The 26,888-nt window shown below is 39.8% G+C and overlaps 2 long non-coding RNA genes across 2 annotated transcripts; both read right to left on the bottom strand.

The window, feature by feature from the left end:
- LOC117530343 lies at nt 1-6,736 on the bottom strand. The gene is made up of 3 exons (XR_004566332.1): nt 6,726-6,736; nt 1,876-1,877; nt 1-218 (listed from the first exon to the last, which is right to left on the bottom strand). It is a non-coding gene; the product is annotated as an uncharacterized LOC117530343 (long non-coding RNA).
- A 2,914-nt stretch (nt 6,737-9,650) lies between these two features.
- LOC117530352 lies at nt 9,651-25,418 on the bottom strand. Its single transcript, XR_004566341.1, has 3 exons — nt 25,305-25,418; nt 21,118-21,122; nt 9,651-9,688 (listed from the first exon to the last, which is right to left on the bottom strand). It is a non-coding gene; the product is annotated as an uncharacterized LOC117530352 (long non-coding RNA).
- Nucleotides 25,419-26,888: the final 1,470 nt, after the last annotated feature.

The raw sequence follows: 26,888 nt of genomic DNA, 5'->3' as shown, positions 1-26,888 counted from the left end.
GATTTGTGAGAATCTACTGGTACCTTGTTTCCCATGTAACAATAAGAAATATACTCAAAACCTGGATTAATCTTTTTAGTCACATAGCACTACTATTATTCTGAACACTACTGTATGTGAGGAGTGTGTTCTGATGTAGTCTGAGACTGATCCAATGAGGCTGCTGCTTACAATCGAACAAAAAGGGAAACTGGTGGAATTTTGCTTTGAGACCAAATCTTGTGAATGCCAAAAACTCTTACAAACTGAGGTGAAATTAAAAATGAACACCAGAGATAAAATTCCCTGCGATACGCTTCAACTTGACAGATGTCAGTATCCAAACGTGTATAGATGTTCTCTGGCTTTATTTTTGTGGCTTTTTGGGGGGGGGGGGTACCCTGTACCTTGGATCTGCTGTGGTGACCCCGAGTGAAAACAAGGGAGCAGCCAAAGGGATTTAGTTACTTTTATATTATTGTCACTGGCTTACTATTCATAATATTTTAAGAACCATCTTGGTCACAAAGAGAAATCTGTTGTCAGCACCGTCAGCGGCCGAGAGTGAAAGAGACCCGCACCGCAGCACAGCACAGCCCGGTGACTGACGAAGCGTCTCATTGAGTTCGGTTTGGAATCTTCCGAATAAAGGGAAGTGCTTGATTTTACCTCCGTTGGCCAGTGCCGGCCTTTGTAGATTTTTATCTTGGTTTTAGACTCCTGGTTGGGCTGATTTTGGGTTTTGTTTACAGCCTGGCTGTCCATGCTGGTTCCTGTTTACATGCGACGCTGTGACTCTACGTCATCACGTCCAGCAACGTAGTCACTCACATTGGACCTCCCACTGCGCTGTTCTGATCTAAAAAACTTCTTTTAAACGTTATCAGCATGTTCCTGTCAGTATATTTTTCTTTTTATGTTTTTATTTGGTCCCAGTGAGGAGGGCAAACGTGCTACACCCAATTTCTCTTCACCCCCTCTTATCTCTGTGCATAAAGGAACAATCTGGGACTTCAGTTATTGTCATGATCATCTTAGAAGCCCAATTATTGATAGACATGCACCGTTTTGTAAATTTCGGGTCAAGGGCCGCTTCAACCCCTGGTTTTCAACTGAATTGTCCAATCATTTAAAAGAAACGGATGAAGCCTGGGCCCGGGCGAGAAAAACCAAGTCAGAGACAGACTGGGTCAGTTTCCGACAGCTCAGAAATCGGTGTACCGCTTTAATTAAAAAGGCCAAATCTGAGTTTTACTTGTCCCAAACAACAAAGAGCCTCAATGATCCAAGGAAATTCTGGAAAGCAATAAAATCAACTTTTGGAAAAATCCAAACTAATGATTTCCCAACTCATATTGTCAGTAATTCACAATTTATTACTGATAAATCAGAAATTCTATCTTGTTTTAATAATCACTTTGTTTCATCCGGCTCTCTATTTGAGTCTTTGTATCCAAACTCAAACCACTCTAATAGTTACTCCCTTTCACCATCACAAAATGTTTCTCAATCATTTGTTTTGAGGCCTTTAACACAAGTCAAGGTTCACAGAGCACTAAAGCAATTAGATGCTGCTAAATCTGCAGGTCCTGATAATCTGGATTCTCATTTTCTTAAATTATCCGCAGATTTTATTTTTGAGCCCCTCACACATCTGATCAATCTCAGTCCGACTAACAATGTCATTCCTGCTGTGTGGAACACTGCATATGTTCTTCCTCTTTTAAAGGGAGGGGATTCATCAGTTTTAAATAACTACAGGCCCATTTCAAAATTATGCATTTTAGTTAAAATTCTTGAAAAGTTTGTTGCAGACCAGCTTAAACAGTATCTAGAAGAAAATGACATTTTAATTAATAATCAATCAGGTTTTAGAAAAGGACACAGCACAATGACCGCTGCTGTGAAAGTTCTCAATGACATAATCGAGGCTGTTGACAGTAAAAAATATTGCACTGCACTTTTTATTGATCTGTCAAAGGCCTTCGATACCATTGATCATGCCATTCTCTTAAACAGACTCTCTGTGATTGGCTTTTCTAAAGAAGCTCTGGGCTGGTTTAGTAATTACTTATCAGGGAGGATGCAATCTGTTCATTTCTCAGGGTCTTCCTCTCCGTTTCTTCCCATAAAAAAAGGGGTTCCCCAAGGATCTGTCCTAGGCCCACTGTTATTTTCTATTTATATTAATAATCTCTGCTGTAATATATCCAATACATCTTGTCATTTTTACGCAGATGATAGTTATCTATTGTTCTTCTGCCACAGTTGAACAAGCGTTTGCAGTTTTACAGTCGGCTTTTAATATAATTCAGTCTCATTTGACGAATCTTAAACTGGTTTTAAATGCAGACAAATCAAAAGTAATGCTTTTTTCAAATGCAAAACGGTTATCCGTAAATCTCCCCAAGATAAAAAGCACCGAGGGAACAGAGATAGAAATTGTGTCAACTTACAGGTACCTCGGCTTATTAATTGACCAAGATTTGTCTTTTAAACCCCATATTGAGGGCCTAGTTCGAAAACTAAAGTTGAAATTGGGTTTCTTCTTTTGGAACATATCCTGTTTTTCAATTCTTGTAAGAAAGCGTCTAATTTCTGTAACTTTTTTACCTTTGTTGGACTATGGAGATTTATTGTACATGAATGCAACTTTACAGCACCTCAAGAAATTGGACAGTGTGTACCATAATGCTTTGCGTTTTATCACTGGTTGTGGAAACCGTGTTCACCACTGTACACTGTATTCTATAGCCGAGTATCCATCTCTGTCTGCTCGTAGATTATCACACTGGTTTTTATTTGTCTATAAATGTATTCTTGGGCTCCTGCCATCTTACCTGTGTGTATATATGTTTAAAAATCAACCATCTTACGGCCTACGTTCCCAACAAACATTTCAGATGTCAGTTCCTCGGGTGAGAACTGAACTGGGAAAAACATCTTTCAGATATGCTGCCCCTGCTTCTTGGAACAAACTCCAAAAGGATCTGAAATTAACTGATCCTGTGACTTTGGGTGAATTTAAATCTCTTTTGAAGGAATGTGAAACTAACACTATTGGACATTGTGACTGCTTCTAGTACATGCTGAATTTCACTGTGGTTTTTAATGGTGTTAATGGTTTTAATTTTTATTCTTGTGTGAAATTGTGTTTGATTGTTGTCTTGTCTCACCGTTGTAACAATGTTTTGGTTGCTGTCTTGGCCAGGTCACTCTTGAAAAAGAGATGTCAATCTCAATGAGTTTTTTTACCTGGTTATATAAAGGAAATGTATGAATGAATGAAGAATGAAGTTATTGTGCCAAAAAACCCAGGAGCTTCAAACACCAAACACTGTAATATGTGGTGTATAATTTTAAAAATGGCTATAAATTAAAGATACATAAAGAGTAGCGATGTGAATCTCATCACTGATGAGTCGATACATATCTCGATACGATACCTGATGACACGATTCACCCCTCTTCCTGATTTGATATGCATTTGATTCAATTCCTCACAATGTGACACGATGCGATTCAACATGTTGCAAAGAAATTATACGAAAAATTTAAATAGAAAATAAGAAGCTGCAATTCAGTATGGTACTATGGTATTCTTCTTGTGATTCTAAGACAGGCAGAGGATTTGTTGTACTCCTTATAAGCAGCAAATTTACCAGATGCAACATTAAGGTACAAGAATCAGTTCCCATGTGGAACCTGTTTCATCACACTGTCAGAACTGAAACAGTAAAACAATGTCACTCTCAATGAGTGACTTAAAGTGAGTCAGTCATTGAGAGAGTACCATCTTGGCAAAAGTAATTTGAGATATTTCTTACCATAGTCAGGGTCATAATCAGAAAAAGGGGCTTAAATAAAGATCTTCAGGCATTTTTGAGTAAAAGTTGGCAAACAACTTTTTCTAAATGTATTTGTTTGTGCTGAATCCATTTTTGCTATTTGCCAAGCTGTACCTCCCACGTGGAAGCCAGTAGGGGGCGCTTTTTGTAAAAAAATTGATATTTTTCCATTATTTTGAGTATAAAACCTGTACATCTTCAAAAGGTGAAATTGCAGAAAGTTGCATACATCCCTTAGCTAGATTAGTACCAAATTTGGCTTTAATTGGATGAAAGAAACTCTCAAAAACAGACCTTGAGGTAATGTACAAATTACCAATTTCGATGACAAAATAAAGATTGTAGTCAAAATTAATGGTCTCGGTGACTTTACTGGCCATCCCTTAATGACTACTTGTCAGAATATATCCCACATTGTCATCTGGAATAAATAAGTCACTACACTGTATAGCCCAGGTCAGAATCACCAAAATGTGTACAGGAGGCATGAAGAGCCTCTGGCATTTCTGAGTGGGCAAATAGAGTTTGGTAAACGTTGGCAAGTGAACTTTTCTAAGGGTATTTTTTTGTGCTGAATCCATTTTTGGTGTTTGCCAAGCTGTAACTCGTATGTACAAGTCAATACAGCCCAAAATCTGGGACGACCAGTAAATTCAGGAAATTCCACATTTTACAGTTTTATATCATGTGTGACAACAATAATCAAGTGTAGTTGGTTATTTTTGGTGCAAATTAAGATACTGGATGTGACAATGATAACTGAAATTTAATTTCTCATTGTAGTCATTAAAATATCTTATTTCATCCCCATATTTCAAGCAGACAAATAGAATATCTAAAATTCCTGAGTCATTTATTTTGGAGCCACTAGCAGACTATTGTCCTCAGATTAAAGTCTGTAAATAAAGTTCAGAGTTATACAAGAAAGTTATTTTTTGAATTCAAAAGTAAATTACTTTCTCCCGTTATTTCCACACATGATTCGAATATTGTTCATCAGAATTAAAGACAAATGTGGGTATTCACTTCCACCATTGAGAATGTCTTAAAACTTTGCAGGAAGTTGAAGAAGGTATTTATAAGCCACATTATGAAAAAAAGACTGTTTGGAATTGATCAGCTGCAGTTGTGCCTCAAGATGTATGACTGCACGATGTAAGTGTAAAAGGTCTCGTCTGTGTTGCTCTGCAGCATGTACGTGCAATTCAAGTGATGCAGAATGTAGCAATTACTGAACTGAATAAGAGCATTTTCCATGGCATGATATAACATTCTGTTCAGTGTTGTGAAACTGGGTTTTAAATAGATTTTTATTTGGTGATGAGATCATATTTGAGAATCTCGCTCACCATTGTTTACAGTTTTATGTTAATATGTTCAACCATTATCCTAGTTAAATTACATTATTTACTCTTCATCATTTACATGTCCATGTGGATATACAACTAGTTTAAAGATGGTAATTTCATCTAACTAAATGTTTCTTTTGGTTTATTTATGCAAAATATTTTCTAAGAAACATTGGTTGCATATATATTGCTGCCTCCAGCATGATGTTAATGTTCTTTTGTAAAGTAAAGTAAGTCCCTTCGGCTGCTCCCTTGTTTGCACTCGGGGTCGCCACAGCAAATCCAAGGTGGATCTGCATGTTGAATTGGCACAGGTTTTACGCCAGATGCTCTTCCTGATGCAACTCCACATTACATGGAGAAATGTGGCAGGGGTGGGATTTGAACCCGGAGTCTTCTGAACTGAAACCAAGCGCATTAACCACTTGGCCACCATGTACAAAATAAAAGGTCAGTGTACACCAGGAATCTTGTAGGATACTGTATGTCTGATGTGTTATAATTATGTTTGTTTCCTGTACCCAAAAAATCTTATATCACAATATAAACAGTTTTTTTTAGCCAGAACTGAGATATCTGCTGTATAAATACAGTATTAGCCTATTAGGTGGCTGTTCTGTTGAGATACACATAAGAGTTATAGCTTGGCAAACTACAAAAATTGATTCAGCAGAAAAATACCCTTAGAAAAGTCCATTTGCCAACTTTTGCCGAAAGTTGGGTCACTCAGAAACGCCTGAAGCCCTTCATGCCTCCTGTACACATTTTGGTGATTCTGACCTGGGCTATACAGTCTAGTGACTTGTTTATTCCAGATGACAATGTGGGATATATTCTGACAAGTAGTCATTAAGAGATGGCCAGTAAAGTCACCGAGACCATTAATTTTGGCTACAGTCTATTTTATCATGGAAATTTGTAATTTCATTACCTCAAGGTCTGTTTTTGAGAGTTCCTTTCATCCAATTAAAGCCAAATTTGGTACTAATCTAGCTAAGGGACATATGCAACTTTTTGCAATTTCACTTTTGAAGATGTACAGGTTTTATACTCAAAATAATCAAAAAACCTCAATTGTTTTTACAAAAAGCGCCCCGTACTGGGTTCCACAGGGAGGTACAGCTTGACAAACAGCAAAAATGGATTCAGCACAAAAAATACATTTAGAAAAAGTTGTTTGCCAACTTTTACTCAGAAATGCCTGGGGCTGTCACTTTATCTGAAAATCAACCTAGACTACCAGTCTTGCCGAGTGGTGCAGCGGCGGCCACGGGATTCTTTCCAAACGAACTGCATCTTGTCAAGTTTTCCATCTTAAAAAAAAAAAAAGCCAAAATATCCCCAAACAGCTGATTTAAATGTTTTAGGTGCGCCAAAAACATCTTCCAACTGCTTACTGCTGTTCTCGTGGGCCTCCATTTTAAAATAGATTTGTTGTGGTAGAAATGTGCTTTCAGGCTTCCGGCGATGGCCGAAAGCACGCAGCAACTGATGCATCATAATTTCAGACAACTGAATCAATGTACAATGAATGAATCGATACGCTCACATCATGCACATTTGTATCTAGATATCGATTTGTATCGATTAATCTCCACATCCCTAATATAGAGGGGAAATCCCTCTATATGGGCTGCAATGGGTTTCCTCAGGAGGGTGGCTGGGTTCTCCCTTAGAGATACGGTGAGAAGCTCAGTCATTCGTGAGGAGCTCGGAGTAGAGCTGCTGCTCCTTTGCGTTGAATGGAGACAGCTGAGGTGGTTCTGGCATCTGGTACGGATGCCTCGTGGGCACCTCCCTAGGGAGGTGTTCAAGGCACGTCCAGCTGGAAGGAGACCCTGGGGAATACCCAGGACTAGGTTTAGATATTATATCTCCACACTGGCCTGGGAACACCTCAGGATCTCCCAGTCAGAGCTGGTTAATGTGGCCCAGTAATAGGGACGTTTGGGGTCCCCTACTGGAGCTGTTGGACCCGCGACCTGATCCGGTGTTGCAGACTGAGCGGTCAGCCCCTACAAATCAGGCCGCCTTTTGCATCAGTGCATGCGTCATTTCGGACCACAGCAGCACGTCTCAGACGGAGTCTCTTCGCCCAAAGCAATCAAATGGATTAATGGGATTATTAACCATCAGATGATAAAGGTTAAACCTCTTAAATCATTCTAAAGTCAGTTTTAAGTAGAAACAAGGCTGTTTTAACCCTCTCAAGGCAGCCGCTGCAGATTTGCAACAGCTAAATATCTGATTTTTCCTGTTACTAAAAATTAATTTGAGCCTTAGAGGGTTAAGCAGAAACTCTGTGAAATACCATGATGCATTGAAATGTCCGACGCGCAGTGAACGCATCAGAAAGCAAGTCGTTTACCCACGGTGCTTTGATCGCTTCCGCCGCCTTTTATGATGGCATAATGCTGAATTTATGTGGAAATGATTGTTGTACAAAAGCTTCAGATATCTGTTGCTGAGACAGATGATGACTGGAGTGCAGTTTGAAGCAGAAACGAGGTGTTAATCCCTGAATTGCATCATGAACCGCGTCATCCGGGGGGACCGACTTTTAGGGGGGCCGTTCGGTCGGCGACCCCGGGATAAGTGGTTGAAGATGACTCATGACTGCGAAATCCTACTCGGGCAGATTTCACATGATGTTATAATTCATGGCAGACTGCCCAGCACCATGATGGACCCCTGTGCTGTTGTTATAAGGCAGACAGGTAGACAGTTAAAGTAGACTAGATTTGGATAAGCTTTAGTGCTACATTATAGTTTTATGTTGTCTTGTTTGCACCTTCTGCTTCTATAAGGACCATTATTTACAAATACAAGTACAAATTATGCACTGACCACAGAACCATTTCCATTTACGTTGCTGAAAAAGAAAAAGGAAAAATATTTTCTGTCATTGGGACTGAGTTAAACCTGCACTGCATTTTTTGTATTCTGTTTTTATGTTATATTGCACTGTTTTGTATAGTTTGAACATAACACCTTTTTATTATTCATATTATGGGAGCTGTCAGGAGATTTGAAATATTTGCACAAAATCTGAAAAGGAATTCTGGTTTTATTTATGCTATTTCATTTAAATGTTATTTCATTGTTAGTACAATCATCAAGGACGTAATGAAATCATCGGTGCTGATTTCTTTTAGTAGGATTACATAGAAACTACTCATGAATTTTGATGAAATTTTCACCACAGGTACATATTGGGCCATGGAAGACTCCATTAAATTTCGGAGGTGATCCAGATCCGGATTCTGGCTCAGGATTTCACTTTATAGGCTTTTATTGATTCTCACCAAATCTGCACCAATTTTCAATTTATTTTAGTTTATACAGTGACAAATCACAACAAAGCTGCCTCAAGATGCTTCACGCAAGTAAGGTCTAACCTTACCAACCCTTGAGCTAGCAAACAGTCGACAGTGGTAAGGAATAACTCCCTCTGATGATATTGAGGAAGAAACCTAGATATAGATATTACATATTCGGGCATGGAAGACTCCACTGAATTTTGGAGGTGATTTGGATTGGCGGATGTCAGAAATCTTCAATTGCTCATTTTAATGTGTGTGGGTGTGTTTGATCAACAATTAAACCTTTAATATCTGTCATATAGCTGTTGTCAATCTATAATTTAAATCAGAATCTTACCTAAAAAAAAAAAAGCAAGTCCCTTCGGCTGTTCCCTTGTTTGCACACGGGCTCATCACAGCAAATTCGAGGCCTCAGGTATAAAAATGGCTAACATCTGAGCCCGACGGAGAACTTTAACCACTGTGTCAAATTATTTCAATGACCATGTTGCTCGTAGGTCATTTTTAAGGTCTTGTTACTTCATTTGTGTGTCTTTTGGTTTTTCATTTATCTTTGATGTCTTTTTAGTAGAATGCAATGGGCCCCAAACCCGGGGTCTAAAGGTATGAATTATCATGTGTCTGTTCAGGTGGCTCTTTCGCCCAAATCTTTGAGCGCACTCAGCACAGCCAAATGGTTTTTTCCCTGAATGAATTACCATATGTGTGTTCAGAGTGCTCTTTCGCCCAAACTTTTTACCACACTCAGAACAACCAAATGGTTTTTGCCCTGTATGAATTATCATGTGTCTCTTCAGGTCCCTCTTTTGTCCAAATCTTTTACCACACTCAGGACAACCAAAAGCTTTTTGCCCTGTATGAATTATCATGTGTGTGTTCAGAGTGCTCTTGTGTCGAAATCTTTGACCACACTCAGAACAGACAAAAGCTTTTTGCCCTGTATGAATTATCATGTGTGTATTCAGAGTGCTCTTTTGTCCAAACCTTTGACCACATTCAGAACAGACAAATGCTTTTTGCCCTGTATGAATTATCATGTGTTTGTTCAGGTTACTCTTTTGTCCAAATCTCTGACCACAATCAGAACAGACAAATGCTTTTTGCCCTGTATGAATTATCATGTGTGTGTTCTGAGAGCTCTTGTGCCCAAATCTTTGACCACACTCAGAACAGCCAAATGGTTTTTGTCCTGTCAGAATTCTAATGTGTTTGTTCGGAGTGCCTTTCTGTTTTTGTCTTTTATTCCGACCAGAACAGCTAAATGGTGTTCTGCTTGTTTGCATCCCCTTTTGTTGCTCTGAGTTGTTCATGTGACCACACGCTTTTTCATATTTAGAACCTTTAAATTGTTTCTCATCAGTGTTGCCCGACTGAACAAAATTGGTATTTTTTTGACAGTTAAAACGTGACTGAATTTCTATGGTCTGTTTCCAGTCAGAACTGTCATCAGTTTCACTTCCAGAACTGTCTGAACTCCTGCCACTGGTATCTGGTTGTAAATAACTGTTTGGACCTGAGGTGCTGGCTGGTTGTGATCCTCCATCGTCCTCTCCATCAGCTTCTGCTGTCAGTGTTCTGTGTACAGATGAGCTGCTGGCTACAGGCTCAGCCTCTGTGCTCTCATCACTTCGGCTTTGATGAAGCTGTGATGACTCTGGTTTTTCATCATCATTTTCACTCTTCACAGGGACGGCAATGAAACCAAACTTGGTGAGATCTGCTTCCTCCAGCTGCTGAAGCTGCTCTCCCTGCTGACTTATCCACAGCTTCTCTTCTTCTTTAATGTCCTCCTGGTCAACACTCAGATTCCATTCCTGGTGTTCATGGAAAGTTTCTTCTTTAATCACCAACAACGGCTGCATGTCTGTAAAGAAACAAATTAACAATAAATGTTGGAACAAAACTCAGTGAAATAAAGTATCAGAGTGGTGAGTTTGACCTGACAACAGTAAGTTATTGCACTGATGGAACTGATAAAGAGTTGATGTACATCAGGGTTTGTTTCAAATTTCACAAATTTCTTTGTCTTCCACAACTGACTATTGTAATGTTTTATTTTCTGGATTGCCACAAAATAGTATAGGATGTCTACAGACCATACAGAATACTGCTGCTTAAGTTGAAAACTATCCAAATATTTTTCAGACTATGAAGACATTTTATGCGAATCTTTCATCAAAATCCTTCTCATCCTGTTGCGCAAGTATTGACAGAATCTCTGGAGGAATACCCGATGAGGAAAATACTTGACAGTAACAACATGCTATAAAGTATCAGTATAACACAAACAAAGCTGAATGCACAAACCTGTTCTAAAGAAGAGATTTGGAGGATTAAAAACAGCATCCAGCCCTTTACCTCTTTTGTTCTCTTCTTTTAAATGACACATTTCTTCTTCCTGGTCTGTGATCATTCCTTCATTAGCAGGTGTTAGCTGTAGTTTCAACATGTCTCTCAGCTGCTGGACTTCAGACATGTTTGTAGAAACACTTTAAAACACACAAAAGAAAGAGACAGTCAATGACCAAGTGGAGGAAAGACTAATAACAGGCCGATTTAACCATCTGCTGCTGCTCTGCTGCCCAGACTAACCAATCACAAGTAGGGATGGGTATCGAGAACCGGTTCCTTTCGGGTATCGTTGAGAAATGATTCGATCCACCGACATCAATAAGCTTTGTGCTTAACGATTCTGTTATCGGTCCTTCAGAGTGGCCGTTGTTTTGGTGGGTCTTTGTCAGGAAATGATCACTTCTCTACATTGATTACAGACCCTGCAGCGGGTCCTTAATCAACTTTTCTGCAACGCGGCTTTGCTTTGAACCTTGAACCAATCGAAGCGTGGTTCGCAGATTGAAGCAATGCTTCGGTCGATTGCTTCGTTTATTTCTTTCTTTCGCTTAATTTTCCCCCGCTAAAACCCTAAAGAGCATACATCTGTGAGTATTATTTACCTTTTCTATGTTAAACCGACCTGTTATGGTCTTCTGAAACAGTTGATAGATGTATTTTATAACTTAAAAACGGGAGCGATGGTAACGCGTGTGCATGTCTATGGCATTTTCAATGTTAAAAGTTAGCATTTAGCAATTGCAGCCGTCATCACGTTCGGGTGCATTTGTTTTCAAATTGTAATATTCCTTAAATTTATTTTTGCTTATATATTAATAATCTAATGATTATTATATACAATTTTAGAGAAAGAGACAAAAAGAACCTGAATAGAAACACAACAGAAAATATATAATAGTAACTAACATAAATAAATAAATACATACAGAAATAAATGTTTCCTGTGAACACCTAGTGACTCACACCTCCATTTCATCCCTGTCGTATTTACGTTTAATGACAGTTTGTTTCGGTCAAACCATATTTTCAGTTTGTTAATTTCTTCAGTGATTTCCTCCAGAACTATCTGCTAAACTAGAAAACTGCTGCATCCTAGTAAGAGCAGAATACTACTGGAATGAATTTGAATAAGGAAAGTTGTATTTTTTTTTTCTCACCTAAATGGATGCTGCACTCACTCCAGTTTATTGTCTGGAATAGTCCCAGATTGCATTTCAGAGCTTCTAGAATTCAAACATCTTCATGCAGGTGGTGTTGGGGGGTAATTTTGAGTTTCAGCTTTTTTTTTGTTTTCACCACTTTCATCCCTGAATATGAGTTGTGATTCACTTTTGTGCAGATTAAAGTTACCAAATGGGACTCCTGTCTTGTTGCGAGAAAGAAACGAGAATCATCCTCCGTTCTGTTCACACAGCTCCAAATGTTGCGCGGCTCTCTGACAAGTCAAGATAGAACAATAGAATCCAGTCTGAATGAATAACTTCAAAGCGAAACACAGTTTTGTTTATTTTTATTTATGTCCAGAGATCAAGGATACAGTGACTAATTTCATATTTATTTACTTTAAGACTCAAGGAAATACATAGAAAACCTGTAAAGCCTACTTTTAGTACAAAATTCATGAGGTATCGATAAGGGAATCGATAAGGAATCGGATCGATAAGCAGAATCGATAATGGCATCGACATCGATAAAACCTTATCAATACCCATCCCTAATCACAAGTGTGAGACAACACAGAAATGTCCCTGTGCTGGGACAGATGTCCTAAAGCAAGAGACACCAACCCTGATCCCAGAGATCACCTGACGTGCACGTTTTCCTTACATACCTCTGAAATCAGTGGAATACAGACAGAGATCAATCAATCAATCAATCAATCAATTTTTTTATATAGCGCCAAATCACAACAAACAGTTGCCCCAAGGCGCTTTATATTGTAAGGCAAGGCCATACAATAATTATGTAAAACCCCAACGGTCAAAACGACCCCCTGTGAGCAAGCACTTGGCTACAGTGGGAAGGAAAAACTCCCTTTTAACAGGAAGAAACCTCCAGCAGAACCAGGCTCAGGGAGGGGCAGTCTTCTGCTGGGACTGGTTGGGGCTGAGGGAGAGAACCAGGAAAAAGACATGCTGTGGAGGGGAGCAGAGATCGATCACTAATGATTAAATGCAGAGTGGTGCATACAGAGCAAAAAGAGAAAGAAACAGTGCATCATGGGAACCCCCCAGCAGTCTACCTCTATAGCAGCATAACTAAGGGATGGTTCAGGGTCACCTGATCCAGCCCTAACTATAAGCTTTAGCAAAAAGGAAAGTTTTAAGCCTAATCTTAAAAGTAGAGAGGGTGTCTGTCTCCCTGATCTGAATTGGGAGCTGGTTCCACAGGAGAGGAGCCTGAAAGCTGAAGGCTCTGCCTCCCATTCTACTCTTACAAACCCTAGGAACTACAAGTAAGCCTGCAGTCTGAGAGCGAAGCGCTCTATTGGGGTGATATGGTACTACGAGGTCCCTAAGATAAGATGGGACCTGATTATTCAAAACCTTATAAGTAAGAAGAAGAATTTTAAATTCTATTCTAGAATTAACAGGAAGCCTCTCCTTCTAGTCCCCGTCAGAGATGAGACACTGTCCCCATTTTGTGGCAAAGTAATGGGACAATTTCATTTACAATGGGACATTTGTTAAATATCGTGGCAACAAATCTATAAAATTAATAAACACAAAACTTTGTTCTTAGCTTTCATTACTTCCACCAACAAAGTTGGATGGAAGTTATGTTTCACCCTTTTGTGTATAAAGTTTGACAAAAATCAAATTACAATTACCATCTATAAAGTGTTCAGAAACAAACTATACCCCAGTGGCTCAACACCATTCTTTTTTCAAGGTCAAAGGTCAAGGTCAGGAAAAATCGTTATCCTTTAACATTGAATGAATTTTCGACAAGAGCAATCAGAGATTTTGGACGTCCGCCCAAGGGTTGATGAGGACTCAAAATAAAAAATGGGATTTCTCAAGCGCCTTGGGGCAACTGTTTGTTGTGATTTGGCGCTATATAAAAAAATTGATTGATTGATTGATTGTGCAATGCAATAACAGCATACTGATCCAGAATGGTCTGAATGATCAAGATGTTGCAATCTGATATTTAATTTACAAGCTGAAACAAAATAGTCTTCCTGATCTTGCTTTTACATTGTGATGTCGTATATTTCTGCTGCAGAACCTGAATATTGATCTGGATCACTCCCAACAAATCCTGAGCCAGAATCTGGATCCAAATCACCTCCAAAATTCAGTGGTGTCTTCCATGACAGGATCTATCTGTGGTGAAAATTTGGTGAGAATCCCTGAAGTAGTTTTGACGTAATCCTTCAAAACCTACAACCCCAATTCCAATGAAGTTGAGAACACTAATTGTTGAAGCTTTGTAGGTGGAATTCTTTCCCATTCTTGCTTGATGTACAACTTCAGTTGTTCAACAGTCCGGGGTCTCTGTTATTTCAGCATTGATGGTGCCATTCATAGATGTGTAAGTTGCTCATGCCATGGGCACGAACACACCCCCACACCATCACAGATGCTGGCTTTTGAACTTTCCGCTCGTAACAATCTGGATGGTCTTTTTCCGCTTTTGTCCAGAGAACACGACGTCCATGATTTCCAAAATCAATTTGAAATGTGGACTCATCAGACCACAGCACATTTTTCCACTTTGCATCTGTCCATTTTAAATGAGCTCGGGCTCAGAGAAGGCGGCAGCGTTTTCTGGATGTTGTTGATGTATGACTTTCGCTTTGCATGGTAGAGTTTTAACTTGCATTTGTAGATGTAGTGACAAACTGTGTTAACTGACAGTGTTTTTTTTTTTTAATTTTGCTGAGCCCATGTGGCAAGATCCTTTACACAATGATGCTGGTTTTTAATGACGTGCCACCCGAGGGATCAAAGGTCACAGGCATTCAATGTTGGTTTTCGGCCTTGCCGCTTACATGCAGAAAGATCTCCAGATTCTCTGAATTTTCTGATTATATTATGGACTGTAGATGATGAAATCCCTAAATTCCTTGCAATTGAATGTTGAGAAACATTGTTCTTAAACTGTTGAACTATTTTTTCACGCAGTTGTTCACAAAGTGGTGATCCTCACCTCATCTTTGTTTGTGAACGGCTGAGCCTTTTGGGGATGCTCCTTTTATACCCAATCATGACACTCACCTTATTGAGTGTTGTTAGAAGGAAAGGTGATGTAACACAGTGGTAAACATACCACTGTCCAAGCTTTTTTGAAACGTGTTGCAGGGATCCATTTCAAAATCAATCAATCAATCAATTTTTTTTTTATATAGCGCCAAATCACAACAAACAGTTGCCCCAAGGCGCTTTGTATTGTAAGGCAAGGCCATACAATAATTATGTAAAACCCCAACGGTCAAAACGACCCCCTGTGAGCAAGCACTTGGCTACAGTGGGAAGGAAAAACTCCCTTTTAACAGGAAGAAACCTCCAGCAGAACCAGGCTCAGGGAGGGGCAGTCTTCTGCTGGGACTGGTTGGGGCTGAGGGAGAGAACCAGGAAAAACACATGCTGTGGAGGGGAGCAGAGATCGATCACTAATGATTAAATGCAGAGTGGTGCATACAGAGCCAAAAAGAGAAAGAAACAGTGCATCATGGGAACCCCCCAGCAGTCTACGTCTATAGCAGCATAACTAAGGGATGGTTCAGGGTCACCCGATCCAGCCCTAACTATAAGCTTTAGCAAAAAGGAAAGTTTTAAGCCTAATCTTAAAAGTAGAGAGGGTGTCTGTCTCCCTGCTCTGAATTGGGAGCTGGTTCCACAGGAGAGGAGCCTGAAAACTGAAGGCTCTGCCTCCCAATCTACTCTTACAAACCCTAGGAACTACAAGTAAGCCTGCAGTCTGAGAGCGAAGCGCTCTATTGGGGTGATATGGTACTACGAGGTCCCTAAGATAAGATGGGACCTGATTATTCAAAACCTTATAAGTAAGAAGAAGAATTTTAAATTCTATTCTAGAATTAACAGGAAGCCAATGAAGAGAGGCCAATATGGGTGAGATATGCTCTCTCCTTCTAGTCCCGTCAGTACTCTAGCTGCAGCATTTTGAATTAACTGAAGGCTTTTTAGGGAACTTTTAGGACAACCTGATAATAATGAATTACAATAGTCCAGCCTAGAGGAAATAAATGCATGAATTAGTTTTTTCAGCATCACTCTGAGACAAGACCTTTCTGATTTTAGAGATATTGCGTAAATGCAAAAAGCAGTCCTACATATTTGTTTAATATGCGCTTTGAATGACATATCCTGATCAAAAATGACTCCAAGATTTCTCACAGTATTACTAGAGGCCAGGGCAATGCCATCCAGAGTAAGGATCTGGTTAGACACCATGTTTCTAAGATTTGTGGGGCCAAGTACATTAACTTCAGTTTTATCTGAGTTTAAAAGCAGGAAATTAGAGGTCATCCATGTCTTTATGTCTGTAAGACAATCCTGCAGTTTAGCTAATTGGTGTGTGTCCTCTGGCTTCATGGATAGATAAAGCTGGGTATCATCTGCGTAACAATGAAAATTTAAGCAATATCGTCTAATAATACTACCTAAGGGAAGCATGTATAAAGTGAATAAAATTGGTCCTAGCACAGAACCTTGTGGAACTCCATAATTAACCCTAGTCTGTGAAGAAGATTCCCCATGTACATGAACAAATTGTAATCTATTAGACAAATATGATTCAAACCACCGCAGCGCAGTGCCTTTAATACCTATGGCATGCTCTAATCTCTGTAATAAAATTTTATGGTCAACAGTATCAAAAGCAGCACTGAGGTCTAACAGAACAAGCACAGAGATGAGTCCACTGTCCGAGGCCATAAGAAGATCATTTGTAACCTTCACTAATGCTGTTTCTGTACTATGATGAATTCTAAAACCTGACTGAAACTCTTCAAATAGACCATTCCTCTGCAGATGATCAGTTAGCTGTTTTACAACTACCCTTTCAAGAATTTTTGAGAGAAAAGGAAGGTTGGAGATTGGCCTATAATTAGCTAAGATAGCTGGGTCAAGTGATGGCTTTTTAAGTAATGGTTTAATTACTGCCACCTTAAAAGCCTGTGGTACATAGCCAACTAACAAGATAGATTGATCATATTAAGATCGAAGCATTAAATAATGGTAGGGCTTCCTTGAGCAGCCTGGTAGGAATGGGGTCTAATAAACATGTTGATGGTTTGGATGAAATAACTAATGAAAATAACTCAGACAGAACAATCGGAGAGAATGAGTCTAACCAAATACCGGCATCACTGAAAGCAGCCAAAGATAACGATACGTCTTTGGGATGGTTATGAGTAATTTTTTCTCTAATAGTTAAAATTTTGTTAGCAAGAAAGTCATGAAGTCATTACTAGTTAAAGTTAATGGAATACTCAGCTCAATAGAGCTCTGACTCTTTGTCAGCCTGGCTACAGTGCTGAAAAGAAACCTGGGGTTGTTCTTATTTTCTTCAATTAGTGATGAGTAGAAAGATGTCCTAGCTTTACGGAGGGCTTTTTTTATAGAGCAACAGACTCTTTTTCCAGGCTAAGTGAAGATCTTCTAAATTAGTGAGACGCCATTTCCTCTCCAACTTACGGGTTATCTGCTTTAAGCTACAAGTTTGTGAGTTACACCACGGAGTCAGGCACTTCTGATTTAAAGCTCTCTTTTTCAGAGGAGCTACAGCATCCAAAGTTGTCTTCAATGAGGATGTAAAACTATTGACGAGATACTCTATCTCACTTACAGAGTTTAGGTAGCTACTCTGCACTGTGTTGGTATATGGCATTAGAGAACATAAAGAAGGAATCATATCCTTAAACCTAGTTACAGCGCTTTCTGAAAGACTTCTAGTGTAATGAAACTTATTCCCCACTGCTGGGTAGTCCATCAGAGTAAATGTAAATGTTATTAAGAAATGATCAGACAGCAGGGAGTTTTCAGGGAATACTGTTAAGTCTTCTATTTCCATACCATAAGTCCGAACAAGATCTAAGATATGATTAAAGTGGTGGGTGGGACTCATTTACGTTTTGAGCAAAGCCAATAGAGTCTAATAATAGATTAAATGCAGTGTTGAGGCTGTCATTCTCAGCATCTGTGTGGATGTTAAAATCGCCCACTATAATTATCTTATCTGAGCTAAGCACTAAGTCAGACAAAAGGTCTGAAAATTCACAGAGAAACTCACAGTAACGACAGGTGGACGATAGATAACAACAAATAAAACTGGTTTTTGGGACTTCCAATTTGGATGGACAAGACTAAGAGTCAAGCTTTCAAATGAATTAAAGCTCTGTCTGGGTTTTTGATTAATTAATAAGCTGGAATGGAAGATTGCTGCTAATCCTCCGCCCCGGCCCGTGCTACGAGCATTCTGACAGTTAGTGTGACTCGGGGGTGTTGACTCATTTAAACTAACATATTCATCCTGCTGTAACCAGGTTTCTGTAAGGCAGAATAAATCAATATGTTGATCAATTATTATATCATTTACCAACAGGGACTTAGAAGAGAGACACCTAATGTTTAATAGACCACATTTAACTGTTTTAGTCTGTGGTGCAGTTGAAGGTGCTATATTATTTTTTCTTTTTGAATTTTTATGCTTAAATAGATTTTTGCTGGTTATTGGTGGTCTGGGAGCAGACACCGTCTCTACAGGGATGGGGTAATGAGGGGATGGCAGGGGGAGAGAAGCTGCAGAGAGGAGTGTAAGACTACAACTCTGCTTCCTGGTCCCAACCCTGGATAGTCACGGTTTGGAGGATTTAAGAAAATTGGCCAGATTTCTAGAAATGAGAGCTGCTCCATCCAAAGTGGGATGGATGCCGTCTCTCCTAACAAGACCAGGTTTTCCCCAGAAGCTTTGCCAATTATTTATGAAGGCCACCTCATTTTTTGGACACCACTCAGACAGCCAGCAATTCAGGGAGAACATGCGGCTAAACATGTCACTCCCGGTCTGATTGGGGAGGGGCCCAGAGAAAACTACAGAGTCCGACATTGTTTTTGCAAAGTTACACACCGATTTAATGTTAATTTTAGTGACCTCCGATTGGCGTAACCGGGTGTCATTACTGCCGACGTGAATTACAATCTTACCAAATTTACGCTTAGCCTTAGCCAGCAGTTTCAAATTTCCTTCAATGTCACCTGCTCTGACCCCCGGAAGACAATTGACTATGGTTGCTGGTGTCGCTAACTTCACATTTCTCAAAACAGAGTCGCCAATAACCAGAGTTTGATCCTCGGCGGGTGTGTCGCCGAGTGGGGAAAACGGTTAGAAATGTGAACGGGTTGGCGGTGTACACGGGGCTTCTGTTTAGAACTACGCTTCCTCCTCACAGTCACCCAGTCGGCCTGCTTTCCCGGCTGCTCGGGATCTGCCAGGGGGGAACTAACGGCGGCTAAGCTACCTTGGTCCGCACCGACTACAGGGGCCTGGCTAGCTGTAGAATTTTCCACGGTGCGGAGCCGAGTCTCCAATTCGCCCAGCCTGGCCTCCAAAGCTACGAATAAGCTACACTTATTACAAGTACCATTACTGCTAAAGGAGGCCGAGGAATAACTAAACATTTCACACCCAGAGCAGAAAAGTGCGGGAGAGACAGGAGAAGCCGCCATGCTAAACCGGCTAAGAGCTAGTAGCTGCGCTAAGCTAGCGGATTCCTAAAAACACGCAAAGTGAATAATGTGTAAATAATTTAGAGGTGATTCAGCAGAAGGAGTGCTTTAGTTAAGGCACGTAAAGATTACACTGGGAAACAAATCGTAATCTAGATAACTAGATCAATCTAACTGCGCAGATTAAACAGCTAACAGATACAGAAAAACACCGCTGTGCTCCGGAACAGGAAGTGATACAATACCGCAGTGAGAGACAACCACCCAAATATTTGCACAAAAACAATAACGTCTATCAGTTTGAATATTAAATATCTTGTCTTTGTGGTGTATTCAGTTGAATATAGGTTGAAGAGGATTTGCAAATCATTGTATTCTGTTTTTATATACATTTTACACAACATCCCAACTTCATTGGAATCGGGGTTGTAGTTATGTAGGATGACAATCTGCAGGAACTGACAATGTTTGATCCAGATTGCAGATATTGTGACTATTTGAATTGATGTAAAGTTTGCAAAATATTTCAGCAAAGAACGGCCCTGTGCTTCAGTTCAAATATTCACATTCTACCTCACTAAAAGCCACACCAAGCATGACCTTGACTTTTGAAGTACAAAAGCGTTACTCTGGCATCATTGGTGTGTGTATTGTTATGTGCAACATGCACGAGTTATGTAATTAAGCCATGGCAGCTTTATTTATATTTGTGCAGCTCTTGGAGTCCAAGACAATTTTCCCAGAAGGGGCAATAAAGTGTATCATATCATAAATTAAGTCTTCTGATTATAACTGGTGATCAGGATGCTGCGTTTTGAAGCTCAGTATTTCTACAACAAAGTGAACAGAGTTTGATAAATGATTATTTTTATTGTCAGAGGTTTGCATCACTGTGATTTAGAATCTTTGAAGGAAACCATGATGTTGTGGTCAAAGTTCAGCAGTTTGGAGTCATGATGTTGATTCATGAACTTCAGATTTGATTAATTGTGTGCATAGTTACATTTTTGTATGTATAAAATGAGGAAAAACTGTAATCAATAGTATCAATTATTCGGCTTCATCAGTCCATCACCAAGCTGAACTGTCTTTAACTTATCATCATAAAGCACAGTTTGTCTTATTTATTTTTGCTGATATTTGGTGTTCAGTCTATAATAAGAACTCCAACACAAACTAACTGCTATCATTTGGATGTGGTGAAGTTGGTCTGAAATAAAGTTCGGTGGACAAACCTGCTCTGGATCAGCAAACTTCAGGCTTGAAAACAGCATCCAGCACGTTGACTAGTTTCTTCTCTTCTTTAAATCCACTCGTTTCTTCTTGCTGCTCTGCGATCTTTGTTTCTACCAACTCAAATATCTCGGCATTAGCAGCAGTTAGCCGCTGTTTCAACAACCTTCTCAGCTGTTCCACCTTTTCGCTCTAACTTCGCCTTTTCTTCTTCTTCCGGTTTACTGTCGACCTTTGTGCTTCTGGAGCTCTTCAAAAAACATATTCGAGGATCACAGAGTGAAGTTTGATCTGTTCAGAGAAGAGTTTCCAGCATATCCAGCTAACTAGCTTTAACCTCGGCTGATGGCAGTGAACAGATCATCTTCGGTGGATTTTTTTTTTTTTTTTGCGGTTTGCAACTGAGTGCATTACCGCCACCAACTGTTTGGGAGTGGAAAATGAATGGCGTCTGACGTGTGTTGTAATGAGAAATGGGGAGATGAGAGAAAAAAGTGTAGGAAATTACACTGTATTATATTCTCCTGAATAACCCTGTTCCAGAATGTTAATAAGTCTTTTGACTTTTTGCGTTATCCTTGAAATTCCATTATAGATGTATTATATATATGCATGTTTTAACATTGTATTTTATTAGACTTATGTGGAATTTCTAAATCAATCAATCAATCAATGCCAATACACATTTTTTAGAGTAAATTTACATCAATCATTAAAAAAACAAACAAGCAAAAAACAGTGCAGTACTTTATTGTAAATCTGTCAAGTAGGCAGTTCTCAAAACTAAATGTCCATGCTGGAAGAAGACAAGTAAGGGAAGCCACCAAGAAACAACACTGAAAGAATTTTTGGCTTTTGTGGATGTGAGTGGAGAAACTAGAAACAATTTGTGGTTGTTTCTGTTACATTTCTGAAATTACAGAACTGCTAAAAGAAAAGTGTTTCTTTTATTGTTTTTTTTTAAACTTTGTAGAACAAATGTAAACACCAAACTCTGATAAATGTGTAGTTGACACATCACACCTTCACACCACCTTTTAGTCCAAATCTTCTGACACACTGACGGACACTTTTTAAAAAAATTTCTATTGGATTTCTCCTTACTAGAATGCAACGGGCCCCGTACTCAGGGTCTATAGTTGCACCCAAAACATTGCTGCCATTGTGTTTGAGGGCTCTCTAAGATGGTGGGCATTCCCTTAATTAAAATAAAAAAGTCATTAAACGAAAGCTGCATTGATTAATCGGCCCAGATGATAGTAAATGGACTGCATTGTAGCACTTTTCCATCTGCATCAGATGCTCAAAGCACTTTACAATAATGCCTCACATTCACCCCGATGTCAGGGTGCTGACATACAAAGCGCTCACTACACACCGGGAGCAACCAGAGGACCTTGCCCAAGGACCCTTAGTGATTTTCCGGTCAGGCGGGGATTTGAACAATTGATGAACAGATGAAAGTTCTGATCAAATCCAATAAGAATCCATCCAATAAATGAGTTTTTTGATCAGTCAGTTGATCCACATTTGTTAAAAAATTGTGTGTCCTTTCTCTGCAGGGGGTTGACACACAGCACCGTGTGTTTAACAAAAATACACAAACACACTGCTTCACTTTAAATACACGTCTAAGATGCTCCTGTCCGTGGGTGGGTTACAACAAAAAATGGAATAGCCCTCAGTTAACATAAAAATGATTGAGACTGATTTTACGATAACTGCAAAATAGTATTTTATTTTGGTGCAACACTTTTTAGCTTATGTTCTTGACCAAGGCATTGCATTATAGCAGAATTTTCCTGTTTATAAAGACCTTGTTTTGTTTCCAATGTGCATACTTTTTGAAACTGCCACTGCCCAAACTGTCCTTTCTGCCACTTATTAGCAAGGACACAGGGGAGAACATAAGCACTGAAAGGCCTGTTCCAAGTCAGCAGAGCCATTTATGCATGCATCACCGGCAAACAATAAAATATAATTATAAATATCATCAATTCAGGCAGTTAACAACAGCAAGAATATTGCCAAACCGTCTGACAGATTCAGCAATTCTTTGGCTTCTTTGAGTCATTTATGTAAAACGTTTACATTCTGGTCACCCTTGGCTACTTTGTTTTAATCTGCCTCACTATCTAAATTTTCATGAAAATGTGAAAATATTATACATTTATTAGTTAGTTTATTATTAGTGTTTTAAAGTTTTTCTACAAAGATGTCTGAAGTCCAGCAGGTGAGGGACATGTTGAAACTACAGCTAACACCCGCTGATGAAGGAAAGATCACAGACCAGGAAGAAAAAATGAATCATTTAAAAGAGGAGAACAAAAGAGGCAAAGGACTGGATGCTGTTTTTAATAAAAGGGATCGCTGTTGTTATTTACTTCTGCCTTTCCGCACACAGACGGTAAGGCAGAAAACTCCAGACTCCAAGCAGATGCGGTGAGAAAACACACAGGAAGATGACTTCAGACATGTATCAGCTCTTAATCCCGAAGATTGAAATCGATATTGTGAGAAATTAAATCTTGGAGACGATGACCATGAAGGATTTCAAGTTTTTGGAGGCGTACAATTATTTTAGCAGTTGTCATGTGAGGGATCGCTGTTATCAGCCTGTTGATGCAGACATTGATGTCTGTGTTCTTTCTGCTGTCTGGTCCTGTCTGTATGGACTGAGTGCAGCAACAGGACGTGCTTTGAAGATGAGGAACTTTTTAAACGCCGTCCAAAAAAAAGACACTCCCGCAGAGTCCGGCCGGTGTGCACATCTTGAGTCAGGCTGCAGTTCACCTGTGTTACAGTCATTAAATGCAGCAGTTCCGTGTGTGCGTGCAAGGTTGGAAAAAAATGATGGGAGGAAAAGCAATGACCCAAAGGTTTATGTGTGACAAAAAAAAAAAATACCATAACAACGAAGTGGCCGCTTTAGTTATATACACCTGCACATTGATTACATACACCTGTATGTATCACACAACTTCCCAAAAACATCAAAAGGAGTAAGATTAAATCCTGAAGCCATTGCATTAATAGGTGGTGATTGAGGGCAAAACCCACTGTGTATAAGATTGATGGGGATGTGAGGACTCAAACAAAAATCATGAAGAAACAAAGTGTTCATTCAAATAATTAAGAATGGCTGATTTGTCAGTTGAAATATGTGCATCTTTTACCAAATGAGTAGGCTTTAGTTTCAACCTCAAAAGAAGATTTGACTACATTCCAGCCATTTATGTTGCTGTTAGCCAACAACTGACACTGCCTTTGTTCTCCTGCCCTACTTCTCATGCCTTGAGCAAGCGAAGCAGTGAAAGATCTTGTATCGGATATGCATATCGGATATATATACATATACAGATTGTTATGTATCGCAGCATAAAGTTAAGTGTAAAAATTATGTTAAGTGTTTCTGAATGGGTTCGTTAGTGAAGCTAAATTGATTAAAATAAATGAATAAATCCACAAACAAACAACAAAAACCAAAACCAGATATAATGTAATTTTGAGAACATTTATTGTGAAGATCTCAAAACTACAGCTACAATTTGCCAGAAGGTACATCTAAGATGCAAGCAAAGATTTGATGTTTTGTTAGTGTGGATCAGTGGCTGAAGTTTCATCTCTTGAACACGAGATGGTATACTCGCTCTGAATACATGAACCATTTTCTGGACAGAGGTTTTTCCTCATCCAAAACCCAATCTCTACTGTAGGCCAAGTTGATACTGTGTACCGTATAAACCTTATATACCATGCAGCGTAAGTTGCACCATTACTCTCCTCACATGCCCTGGTGCCTAGGCGCTTTGGGGAGTTTTACCTGGGGCTCGTTTTATTTGAAAGGTCCTCAGTTGAGATCTCTCCGTCTCCCCTTCACAGTCTCTCCCCTTCACGGTGGGGCTGAGGACACTCAAGGCATGAATTATAATGTGTTTGTTCAGAGTGCTCTTTTGTCTAACTCTTTGACCACACTCAGAACAGAAAAATGTTTTTTGCCTTTTTTTTTTATTTGCCTTGAATTTCCTTCTACAAGAGTGCAGTGGGTCCCAGACCCGGGGTCTAAAGCTGCACCCTTAACATTACTGACTTTGTATCCGAGGGCTCTCTTCAAGATGGTGACCTTTCCTCTCCTCAAATACTGCCTTTGATCTCCTGCACCACTTCTCATGTTTGAGTAAGCGAAGCAGTGAGAGATCTTTTTCTTCTCCCCAATGGACCAATTTACAATGATCTAGTTTCACTGGATTCTTTTAGCCCTTTGATGGCGTTGTTGCTGGGGTCCAGGATCAGAACTATCTGGTGAATGACCCAGCTGAGTGCTGCTACAGAAGAGATGTCTCCCTGCAGCACTGGGAGAAGTTGCACCATTTTCTTAATATGCCCTGGTGCCTAGGCGCTTTGTGGAGTTTTTAGCTGGGCTTTGTTTCTTTTGAAACATCCTCATACCAAGATCTCTCCTGGTAAACCCCTTCACAGTGGGACCGAGGACACTCGAGGCTCATGTCCAGTAGGAACGCCAACTGAATCATCATGTGTGTAGTAAGAGTGCTCTTTTGCCTAAATCTTTCATCACACTCAGAACAGACAAATGGTTTTTCCTCCTTCATGAATTATCATCTGTCTGTTCACGTGGCTCTTTCACCCAAATCTTTGACCACACTCAAAACAGAAAAATGCTTTTTGCCTTTGGTATTTCACTTATCTTTAATTTCTTTTCAATGCATTGGGCCCCAGACCCGGGGTCTAAAGTTGCACCCTAGGCTCTATAGTTATCCTAATTCCCAAGTATTTGTATGTGGAGTCTGCAGCCAGATCTTCAACGTAGCTCCCTTCATGCAATTGTATGTTTTCGGTTTTTGTCTTTTTACCTTTTGTCATTGTGCATTTTGAGCATTTATCCAGTCCAAATTCCATATCAATGTCTTTTGAGAACTTATGGACAGTTTCCACGAGCTGACTGAGTCCCTTTTTTGTGTTGGCATAGAGTTTCAAATCGTCCATGAACAGCAGATGGTTCACAAGTTTTTGTTTGTTTGTTTTTTTCCCTGTTTCTGCTTAAGTTATATCTGATGTCATGCTCCTTCAGGGTTTTGCTGAGCGGGTCCATGATTAAGCAGAATAAGAGAGGTGAAAGGCTGTCTCCCTGAAATATCTCTCTCTGAACTCGTATGTCTGGGATTGTTATTTGTCCCTCTGTGTGATTGAGGGTGATGGTGGTGTTCCACTTGTTCATTTGTGCTCTCAGGAAAGATCTTATTTCCTCATTGATGTTGTAGAATTCTAAACACCTCATGATCCAGGAGTGTGGTACACTGTCAAATGCCTTTTTGTCGTCAATCCAAGCCATGCTGAGGTTCCTCTGCCTTTTTTTGCAATCCTCCAGGATAACTTTGTCTGTCAGTAACTGGTCTTTAGCTCCTAATCTTCTTTTGGAACATCCTTTCTGTTCATTTTCCAGGTAGCCACCAGTGTCAAGATGTTCATAAATGGCATCAGCTATGATTCCTGTCAGCCATTTGTACGTTGTTGTTAGGCAGCAGATGGGTCAGTACTTGTTGGGAAGCTGTGTTTCCTTGGTCTTTGGAATTAGGCTTGTGTTCCCTGTCGTTAGCCATTCTGGTGTATCCTCTTCTCCGTTCAATAGACTGCAGGCTTACTTGTAGTTCCTAGGGTAAGAGTAGAATGGGAGGCAGAGCCTTCAGCTTTCAGGCTCCTCTCCTGTGGAACCAGCTCCCAATTCGGATCAGGGAGACAGACACCCTCTCTACTTTTAAGATTAGGCTTAAAACTTTCCTTTTTGCTAAAGCTTATAGTTAGAGCTGGATCAGGTGACCCTGAACCATCCCTTAGTTATGCTGCTATAGACTTAGACTGCTGGGGGGTTCCCATAATGCACTGAGTGTTTCTTTCTCTTTTTGCTCTGTATGCACCACTCTGCATTTAATCATTAGTGATTGATCTCTGCTCCCCTCCACAGCATGTCTTTTTCCTGGTTCTCTCCCTCAGCCCCAACCAGTCCCAGCAGAAGACTGCCCCTCCCTGAGCCTGGTTCTGCTGGAGGTTTCTTCCTGTTAAAAGGGAGTTTTTCCTTCCCACTGTCGCCAA

Source organism: Thalassophryne amazonica, chromosome 18 (genome assembly GCF_902500255.1).
Source record: "Thalassophryne amazonica chromosome 18, fThaAma1.1, whole genome shotgun sequence".
NCBI lineage: Eukaryota > Metazoa > Chordata > Actinopteri > Batrachoidiformes > Batrachoididae > Thalassophryne > Thalassophryne amazonica.
This window is presented reverse-complemented; position numbering and strand designations above follow the sequence as displayed.